The following is an 11,136-nucleotide window of genomic DNA, read 5'->3' on the forward strand; positions in this document are numbered from 1 at the left end:
ATTAAGTGGAATTCCTGCGTGCTTTGTTGATCTTATTAGATCACTCTAATCACCTATGTTTGTTGTCATTGGTTAATTATAATACAGATGCTATTGCAAATCTGATTTTCATTTTTTGATAAAGTGAGACAACCCCATAAATTTGTTTCTCAAAATCCCAAACATTTGCAAAAGGAACGTAAAATGATCAGAACACAGGCTAGACAAATCATTATTTCATGTTCTGCTTGTCAGCTCACTCCTAGGACTATTCCTAAACAAAGCTACAATTCCAAAGCTCTTAGAACCAATTGGTCATGGCAAATGATTATTACCCAAACATTCTCTTTTAACATACGTAAATATATGCATGGTTTTATAGATATGTGCTCACATGTGTGCCATGTTACCTGTCATACAGGTAAACAAAAGCAACGTGTCTTACAATGCTGCATATCAGCCTTTCCTAACTTAATGTTACAAACATTAAAGCCTGATATTGGTTCTGCTTACATTCATAAAAATTTTAAGCATTTTTTTAATAACTGAAAGATAAAACATGTTACAGGGATGCCATATGATCCCCAAAGTCAAATAATCATTGAACACATATGTCTTAAACTAAAAAATCAAGTAGTCAAACAAAAAAAAGGGCGAACACAGAGTCAAAACTTTGCTACGTGTATTTTAACTTTTATGAGTATGACTTGGTGTGATCTCCAAACCGGCATTTGGAATAGTCTGGCATCACTTTTAAAATGGGGCCGAGGTTATGCTTATATTTCTACAGAAAATCAAGAGATATTATGATCATCAGAGCTCTTCCGTGGCCAGAATCCAACCCATCGACACAACACATCAAGCTCTCTCCTGAGACCTGAAGCAACAAACCTGAGAGCACGTCCTCCACCTTCCTGGGAAGGCCTGCAGCAGACCGTTCGTGAGGCTTGCCACCTAGTTAACGGCCAGGGTTTGGTTCAATCACCTGATAATATTCTCTTTACAATGCATAATCTTATAGCAGCTTCTCTGGGTACTCCTTTCGTTCAAGAAGTGTATTGGGCCTACATACCTAATGCATCCTGGCTTAGACCTCTTACACGGATGGACAGGCCCCCAGAGGTTTTCCATTCTACAAAGAGTAATACCTCTATATGTGTTATTCTTCCTGGCCTACAAATTTCAATGTTTTTACAAGAACAGGCTAAGCTTAATATTACATCTCATTTTGTATGTTTTCCCTTGTGTGTAGCCCATGTACAACAGGATGCTAGCCTTTGCATGTCGGCTGCAGATCAAACTTGGGAAGAACAATTGTTTAAAGGACAAATTGCCTTATTGACCCTAAATACTATTCCCCTGGATGGTAACCTTGTAAGAGATTTTAAACCTACCATTCCTTTCTATATTCTAGAAGCTCATGTCCCTCACTTTGAGGAAGGTGATTTGGGCCCATGGCAGACTTACAGAGATGCATACCATGGATGGGCTATACACAAATTTAATTATTCCTTTGTAGACTGGTCCCCTACAGGTTTCCTTCTAGGGAAAGATCAAGATTGGCACAAGATTTATTTTGTAGATTCCTCCTATTGTATCATGATTTCAGAGGCCTTGTCCAATGTTACATGGTTAGGTAGAGACCTCAGTCCTCTCATCCCTAAACTCATTATCAGTGACAAAACTGGGCCCATGCAACATACTTTATGGAATCTAGCCCTACCTTTTCATGGGAGACTCCTGCAGACTGGGCATCTACAACTGATAGTTGGAGGAAAAGTCAAAGCAGTATTCCAAGGACGTAGATACATAAAGATAAATGTGTGCTTATGGTCCTCAAGTACTGCTAGAAAGAAAGAGTGGCAACCAAATATGTTCTCATGTACTAATGTATCATGTATCATGCCTGAACGTCCTTCCAATGACTCCACAGTGGTGATCATGGTCAGGATGCTTAGGGATTGGCTTCCAGTCAGTCTAACAGAGCCATGGTGTCATTCACTTAGTTCTTTCTTGATAGAGACATTAATTAAAAGAATTATCAATTGGACCAAGAAGATGCTTGGATTAATTATAGCAGGGATAATTTCCTTGGTGCTTTTGATGGCCTGTGCAGTTGTTAACTCTATGATGTTACCTCATTCCATATTAACTGCTACCCTTGTATACAACTGGACAAGAGTTTCAGGTGACAGCAGGAAATTCAATGAAATATTCATATAAAGTTAATAAACCAAGAGAGCATTCTGGAAATTTCCATCCTTTAGATGGAAGATCAAATTAAAAGTTTACACTTACAATAAGGTTACTTGCTTTTGTATCATCCCATTACCACATAACAGAAGTCTTCATCCTTGGTGATTAATCAAGAAATATATATAGGAGCTATCCATCAAAATATTACTTTGGATATAGATGCTCTTCAGAAAAAGTTATTGTTAATGTCACAGAAGACAGCCACCTTTGATGCCCAGATTAAAGACTGGGATAAGTTTGATGATGCTATAGAACAGATGAATTCATTTACATATCTCAAGGCCCACTTTTGGTTTTATATTGGAATTGGGGTTCTCATTCTTTTGTTTATAATCTTTCTCATTAAAATGTGTCACAGAGGATTCTCAAACCAACAACAGCCACAGGGTATACAGCCAGAACTGAAACTGCTCCATCTTCTTTGAAACAAAGAAGGGGGAACTGTGGAGGACCACCTGAGCAGCTCTCCTTGAAAGAAGAGTGATTGTCTCCATTTTGACTGAGCCTGACCTATTTTCTCATATTATTATGTACAGAGCTGGCTAGGACTTCAGTTTATCCTTCAATTGGCCTTAAGCAATGTGTACTGGTCTAGTTGAGGTGCTGGTGATAGTCTTTGAAGGTGGCATGTGTGTGTGTGTGTGTGTGTGTGTGTGTGTGTGTGTGTGTGTGTTTCCCTGGTAACCTATACTTGCTGCTCTTTAATGTGAGCTGGGTTGAGACAGGACGGTAGAGCTAATGCTCCGCAGCACCAGCTGGGATCGAACCTCGAGATGGAGGCTATGACTTCCTGGGGCTTAAAAGACTGCATCAAAGCTGAAGCACCAGACTTTCCAAAACATTAGATACTATATAATGCAGATTACTCTCTCTGCATATCGCAGAGGTAAATTTAGGCCACCCACCTAGCTCAGCTCATAGTAGTCTCTTTCTCACTATTCTCAGTCAATCCTTAAGCCACTCCCCCACTAAATAAAACTGGGTGAGGCCCTGGGTCACTCTCTTGGTTCCAAAAAGCCATCTTCATGGCTGGACTTAGAGCCCCTTGACTCCCTGATGATTGAAGATATAATTTAGCGTCTTTATTTTCACCGTGGGTTGCATTGTAAGTGGTAGATTGGAATCAATTTGATGGGGTTCCAATAACGTAACTTTGGGATTACAAATATTGGCTTCTTGGATGAGACAAGGACCTGGAAGTATCTCCTACACTAAATAACTTTAAATCATTCTTTAATATAGAAACCAGATGCTGGGGTTCCCAGAGCTCTTTGTCAGAACAAAAGACAAATATAATACTGATCCCAGCTTTGTCACTTGGTAGCTAGGAATCATTGGCAAATTATCTAACATGGCCAAACTTTCAGTTTTCTCTCTGCAAAATGGAAATGATAGCTTTCACAGAGTTGCTGTAAAGATTAAATAAGTTAATATATGTGAATGCCACTTAAAACATAGTTTCTCTAATGCTGTAGATTCCTAATATATGATACAGTATTGCTTGCTCCTTTTCTTCTTCTCCTTCTTCTCTCATCCTGTCTGGCTCTGTCTCTTTCTGTCTTTGTCTATATCTGTCTACATACACAAACATGAACACACACACACACACACACACACACACACACACACACTGTGGGAAAATGTTTATACACTTACCTTTCAGTAAGACAGATCCCCAAGGCTCATGTTCCTATGACTGATCAAGTTCCAGGTTTACAAACCCAAATAAGAGTAACTACTATGGGGTCTGGAACCTAGGGGGTATCTCTTGTCACCTTAGGTGGATCTCCCAACCCCAGATCCACACCTGTGTGGACCTTGGTTAGACTGAATCCCAGACCATTCTTACAAACATGTTTTCCCTAGATAGAACTAATCCCATGAACTCTAGGGTCCTTGAGACCTCTCTGTACACTATTTAACAACCAGAGTGGCAAAGTCTTGTCTTGTCCCTCTAAATGTTCCAATCCATTTTTTCCATAGTTGTTTTCTGCTGCAGCTCTGAAATCTATTTAGATTCTTTATTCTATCTATATAATAAATCTGTAAAGACACATCTCTTTTCAGTAACTGCCTTTTTCCCAGAGAGCATCTGTTCTCTATGTATGTGACATAAGACTCCTAGTAAATGTAATACAGTTTGAGTAACTTTTCCATGATGTCCAAATGAGAAATGTGAATTTAAAAATTTAAGGGCATGTTACTCAGGTTTTAGAGTTAAAATAAATGATTAGATGTTTCCATTTTGACTGGAATATCTTTGCTCATTCATTATGCTACATCTCTTTATCATAGTTGAGCCCTTGTCTTGCTTACTTTTCTCTCATGGCTGGGACAAAATACCTGACACCCAAAATTAAGGAAGGAAAGGTTTATTTAGCTCACAGTTAGTGAAGGTTTTAATCCATAACCAGCTGGCTCCAAGGCAGAGTAGCACACGGCAGAGGGCAGCAGAAGAAAACAGCGAGATAGCAAACAGAAAAAAGTAGAAGCAGCAGCAGCAGCAGCAGAGATCGGGGATCTCTCCCACCCTTATATTGCATTCAGGCTATCCACAAGTGTAGCACACACACCCACAATCCCAGCATTGGATCTTGAATTAGCCACAAACTCTAGAAGTCCACTGCCCCCTCACTGCATGAGGCTTTGGGGTGGACACCTAAGCATAAACCATAACAGCCCTACTAAATTACCAAATTAAATGTATAGTATAAAAAGTAAGAAAAATGTGAGTTTCCCATTTCTAAATGCACACCTCTTCAACAGCAGAGTTTCTCAGTAAAATAAGTTTCCAGCAAATTCTGCTGAAACCAAATAGAAAAACTAACATTTTTCTTTTCAATATTTTAAAATTAATCGATTTGTTCTTTGCTTATTTTATTTTCTCCTTTACCTCCCACCAATGAATATCACTGCTGACTAATGTCCAGCAGGATGAGTACAACTGTGGTATAAACATATGTTCTTAAAAATAAGGATTTGCCTATATTATGACATTATTACTTTATTACTACCTTGCTGAGATGTTCAGTGTCAAATTGCTACAGATTGTTATGCTTATAGTCATAAAGAAATAAAAATAACACCTATATGAAAATGTGAGAAAAAAAAATTTCTTTCACATTTTTACAACATGCTAACTAGATGCAATTATAGGTTAAATCAAAACTTTGAAAGTACTATTTTGGGCTAACAGAACATTGATTGCTATTTATATAAAATAACTACTGCTCAGGACATTTTCCCTCCTCTCCATCAGGAACCAATGACTACAGAGACATAGTCAGGATATTTGTGTAAATCCTGGTGGATATTGACTCTGTTGCATTCAGCAAAGAAGGAATAAATGTCAGTTTTGACCAGAAAATGTGTTGAGAGCCTGTGTATTCACCCTCTGCTGCTTAGCTTTTTGCTGCACAGGATCTTCATCCTTTACCCTGTATACACTGGTCTCTCCCCCAGGTTGATCCACAACCTACTGAACACACTGCACAGCCTTCCTGAGTTCTAGACTGTCTAATAAATTGCTGTGAAGATTTCATGAGACATGATGTAGAAGGCATCTATAAAAACCATCTCAGTAAATGTCGGCTCTTTTCCTACTCTCTCCCATTACTACCTTCTACCTGAAGATTGTTCCTCATACAGAAGCTTTATGTGCAGCTAAAATCTGCTGACACCCAAGTGTCCTAGACAAAGCCTGCCTTCCCAAGTCTCAAATGTGAACCCTTGGAAAAAGCCAAGGAGTTGAAGGAGCCATGATCTGAAATAAAACATAGTTGGCATTGCAGTTCTATTCTTACCAAATGTTTAACTGTGAGCAAATCAGTGAAATTGCCTGATATTTAATTTATTGCTACAGTAAAGACAAAATATAGATAAGAATAACAGTCTTTTAAGGTCAATTTAAGAAAGACATAGAATGTCTCTATGAAAGAGTGAGACAGTGTATAGTACATAGCACAAATTTCAAAGAAATCAAGTTTTTATTTTATTTTGTTGTTGTTCTGATTATTATTGAGCAGTTGCCAAGCAATTCTACTGAATCTATAAGGGCATCCCCACATCTTGCTCAAAACCAAGTGCAGGCTCCATATCTTTCTGAAAGTTTCTCCTACTCCTATTCGAGTGTCCTCTAGGCAAATAGAAATCGATCTGCATTCATAGATTCAAGGCCTCATTAAAGCCCCCAGGTCAGTAGGTCTTAAAATCAGAGCCCAGACACAACTTAGGCATTGGGATCTGTAGGACCCGGGCTGCACCAATGCTGCTCACAGCCCACAGGGCACTGCTTCATCTTCCTCTCCAAGTCTCAACTTGCATTCCAGAATCTGGAAGCCCATTGTAAACAACTGATTTCCTCTATGCACCTCACCAGAAACAGTTGATAGGTTATGTTCCTCCACTGTGGTGGTATAAATTTAAATATAACAGTGATAGTATAGCAGAATCAGTTTTCTTCAACTGTGGCAGAATTTTCCTCAACTAAAGTAGAGAGCACAACTAGGTACCACATGCCTCACTTGGAAAATGAATGCCATGAGAAGCTACACTAAAATAGGTCGCAAATGCTCCCAACTTTGTGATGCCAAGCCCCTGTCTTTAAAGAAGTGTGTTCTGTGGAAGGTCTTAACCCCAATTAACAGCCTAACTTGCACTTTATGTAGGTGAGAAACCCAAAACCTGCAATAGTTTTGAATTCTCTCCTTCCCTTCTTGTTATCATCTAGTACATAATAGTGAACCTTTCAGAACTTTCAAAGATAATGGAAGCCTACTTCAGAACGCTTGCCACAGGTTCTCCAACACTGATTTAGGCATAAAATCCCCCACCTCCTGAAAAAAGGGTTTTGGGGAAGATGACTAGACAATGGTATTATATATTGATCAGTGGATTACTCCTTTGACAGGTTTATGTTATTTGGTATCTCATCAGGAAGTAGGTCCTCCTTGAGGGACACATCACCAGAAATACAGCCTGTAAGGGAGTACTCTTGTCCATGGCTCCTCCCTTCTCTGTCCACTTCCTGGTTGCCATGAGGTGCAACCTCTCCTCTGCCTTTGCTTTCACCTGCCATTTCTGATTTGGAGTCAGCCAATCATGGATTGAATCCCCCAAACCACATGCTAGATTAAACTCTCCATTAGGTTGTGGGTGTCAAGCATCTTGACCCAATGGGGAAGATGACCGATACATTCCTCTCATCCAAAGGATCCCCAAATCCTGTGCACATCCTACCTACTGACCATCTCTACCTCATTCCTGTCCTCTCCCCTCCTTTCATTTGCTGCTGTAACTCTTCATCACTTGCCAAAATATTCCAATAGTCTTTCTCTGGGATTTCTTCCCTTTCAGAATCTCTTCTTCACCATCCTTGCTCTTGCGTGAATTCATCTTCCAAAAGAAAGATATGCCCAAGTCACTGATATTAGCAACTTTGCAACCTTGGAAAACTCAAATATCCTTCATACTTGGGTGCCCTTTCCTTCGCCATCCTTGATCCCTGTGATACATACATCACACCAAAGTCCTCACCCATCATGCCCCCAGGCACACTCTGACTTCATCTCTCCCCATTCTTGCTTTTCTTTATACCACCAGCTGCATGTACGTTGCTCTTCCTCAAACACTGCATGAGACTTACCACTTCATGCCTCTACATTTTTCCCCATGCTCCTTGATACCAGCCAAGCCCCTTCCTGTCACAAAAACTCACTTCAATGCTCTGTCTTCACTACATTCCTAAATTATCTCACACTTTAGCATAAAGGATTGTGCTTGCTGACAGCACAGAGTATTATCTGAAGTCAGCATGCTCATTTGCAGTTGATTATTACACTCACAGAATAAAGTCTCCATGGACACAAATTAGCAAATACTGAACCTGTGCTCTCAGGGGAAATGTAAGGCTACCTCCTGCAAACCTGTGGCCACAACACGTTCATCAACTGATTAATGCATAATTTTTCATGATTTTGTTTCTATTGAAAGACACAGTTTTAGTATATGGTGTTGATTTACCAAATACTGAACTCAAATTCAGGAGCTCTGGAACTCATAGCACTAAACACACCCACATAAGGACACTTGTTTACAATATGACAGTTAAAATAAGAAAGCAGTGTCACACTGTCCAGCATGAGCTGGGAACATGTCTGAAGCAGCTCAATCATTTTGCTTCTCTGTGGATGCAAGTGAATGATTCTAAATATTTAGTTGGTGATTACAAGTAATCTTAACATGTAGGTGAATTCACAAGTACAAAATCTGTAGGTAACCAAGAACTGACTGTCTCTGTGGTGCATGGCCACTCCAATCTGTCTCCTCCAACCCAACTCACCTACAACTCTGAGACTGAAAAAGAGTCTGCCTGGTCTTTTCCACTGTTATATAGCCAGCTCTACAGTACTGTTTGGTGACTGGTCACTGCCAGACAAATAGTCACTAAATGACCAAGAGAGTTAAAGCTATTTCCCTCTGCCAAGAGAAATCTTTCTCTAACTTCAATTACATTGAATCTTGGCCACATCTCAAAAGTAATCTTCCTAACCTCCTGGAATATTTAGATTTTCTTTCTAGTTCCCTAAGCATTTTAAGTATATCTCCATTATATAATTAATCAAATTATATTTTCATTATTTTTTTATTGGTCTGTCTCACCAGAGTGTGAGTTCCTTGGACAGAATCTGGTTCATAATTATCTTTGTGTCTTAGGAGTGAAGGTCATAGCTGTATGTACTAGGCAATCAGCAAATGTTTGCATAAAAACAAATATGATAGGCTGTAAATATGACCAGCATGTAAAGTGACATTATTTTATTTCTTTACTTTAAAATCACTCATGCTATTCTCACTGAAGGAGATCTTCCTTCTGATCCATGATAGTGCTATCTCAAATATGTGGCATATGGCTCTACAGTGACTGGAAATTCCGTGGGGCACTAAAATGTGATTTCTGAGAGAAAGTTACCTGAGTGAAATGCAATAATGAAAGTCTCCAGAAACATCAGGCCAAGAATGAAAAATAGCCCACCTGGTGTTAGGTGTGTCAAACAGAACTTAGATAATCTCACCAAAACAAAATGTATGTCTGTGCTTCTTAGAAGCATTATTACATTCCTGAGCTGAAAGAGGAGGCCAGAATTGCCGTACTAGAATTAAGCCAAATGTCTCTGAATGTGACCTGAATTTCATAGCCTGACTCAAATCTTCAAACTGGCAGAGACACATCCTGAAGATGAGCCTTGTATAGTCTTTTTTTTTTTTTTGAGGGGGGGGGGCGCTGGCTCCGAATGCCTTCAGGGCAGGTTTGGCTGGCTTGAGTTCTGGGGATCAAACTACAGCAACCTGAGATTGACTGCTTTGTTTAAGCAGCCACTTAAATAACTGAGCTAAAGGGCAGCCCCCCCCCCCTTGTGGAGTCTTGGAAAGAAAATCACCACCACCTCCCTGCTCTCACCGTCCTTCAAAAACTTGAACTCATGGTCACCTTCTGACGCACCTCCTTCCTCTTCACACATGAGCTGTGTTACAATACCTCTTCCTTACCTCATCAGATATAACATATGAGTTCGATAAAAACATGGTATTTAGGCTTACACAGTATGGCCGGCGACATTAGCTAGCGCTCGCTCTACTCTCTTTAACGGGGAAGCAGCGGACTACAAGAGACTGAACTGTATCTGCCTCTATTTCCAACAGACTCACGTTCAACTTTTGCTCACAAAAAGCCGGGAAAATTTTATTAATCCTTTTTTTAAAAAAGTTAATATAAAATTATAGCAAAAAAAAAAAAAAAAAGGAACCTGAACTTTGTAGCAACACAGCTGGAACAATCCGCAGCGGCGGCGGCAGCGGCGGGAGAAGAGATTTAATTTAGTTGATTTTCTGTGGTTGTTGGTTGTTCGCTAGTCTCACGGTGATGGAAGCTGCACATTTTTTCGAAGGCACCGAGAAGCTGCTGGAGGTTTGGTTCTCCCATCAGCAACCCGACGCCAACCAGGGATCTGGGGATCTTCACACTATCCCGAGATCTGAGTGGGATATACTTTTGAAGGATGTGCAATGTTCAATCATAAGTGTGACAAAAACTGACAAGCAGGAAGCTTATGTAGTCCGTGAGAGTAGCATGTTTGTCTCCAAGAGACGTTTCATTTTGAAGACATGTGGTACCGCCCTCTTACTGAAAGCACTGGTTCCCCTGTTGAAGCTTGCTAGGGATTACAGTGGGTTTGATTCGATTCAAAGCTTCTTTTATTCTTGTAAGAATTTCATGAAGCCTTCTCACCAAGGGTACCCACACCGGAATTTCCAGGAAGAAATAGAGTTTCTTAATGCAATTTTCCCAAATGGAGCAGCATATTGTATGGGACGTATGAATTCTGACTGTTGGTACTTGTATACTCTGGATTTCCCAGAGAGTCGAGTAATCAGCCAACCAGATCAGACCCTGGAAATTCTGATGAGTGAGCTTGACCCAGGAGTTATGGACCAGTTCTACATGAAAGATGGTGTTACTGCAAAGGATGTCACTCGTGAGAGTGGAATTCGTGACCTGATACCAGGTTCTGTCATTGATGCCACACTGTTCAATCCTTGTGGGTATTCAATGAATGGAATGAAATCAGATGGAACTTATTGAACTATTCACATCACTCCAGAACCAGAGTTTTCTTATGTTAGCTTTAAAACAAACTTAAGTCAGACCTCCTATGATGACCTGATCAGGAAAGTTGTGGAAGTCTTCAAGCCAGGAAAATTTGTGACCACCTTGTTTGTCAATCAGAGTTCTAAATGTCGCACAGTGCTTTCTTCACCCCAGAAGATTGAAGGTTTTAAACGTCTTGATTGTCAGAGTGCTATGTTCAATGATTACAACTTTGTGTTTACCAGTTTTGCTAA

The 11,136-nt window shown here is 39.9% G+C and overlaps 1 pseudogene; it reads left to right on the forward strand.

The window, feature by feature from the left end:
• The first annotated feature begins 9,962 nt into the window (after window positions 1–9,962).
• On the forward strand, window positions 9,963–11,134 carry LOC105741271 (annotated as a pseudogene).
• The last annotated feature ends 2 nt before the right edge of the window (window positions 11,135–11,136 follow it).

This window comes from Octodon degus, unplaced genomic scaffold (genome assembly GCF_000260255.1).
Source record: "Octodon degus isolate 3935 unplaced genomic scaffold, OctDeg1.0 scaffold00010, whole genome shotgun sequence".
NCBI classification, from domain to species: domain Eukaryota; kingdom Metazoa; phylum Chordata; class Mammalia; order Rodentia; family Octodontidae; genus Octodon; species Octodon degus.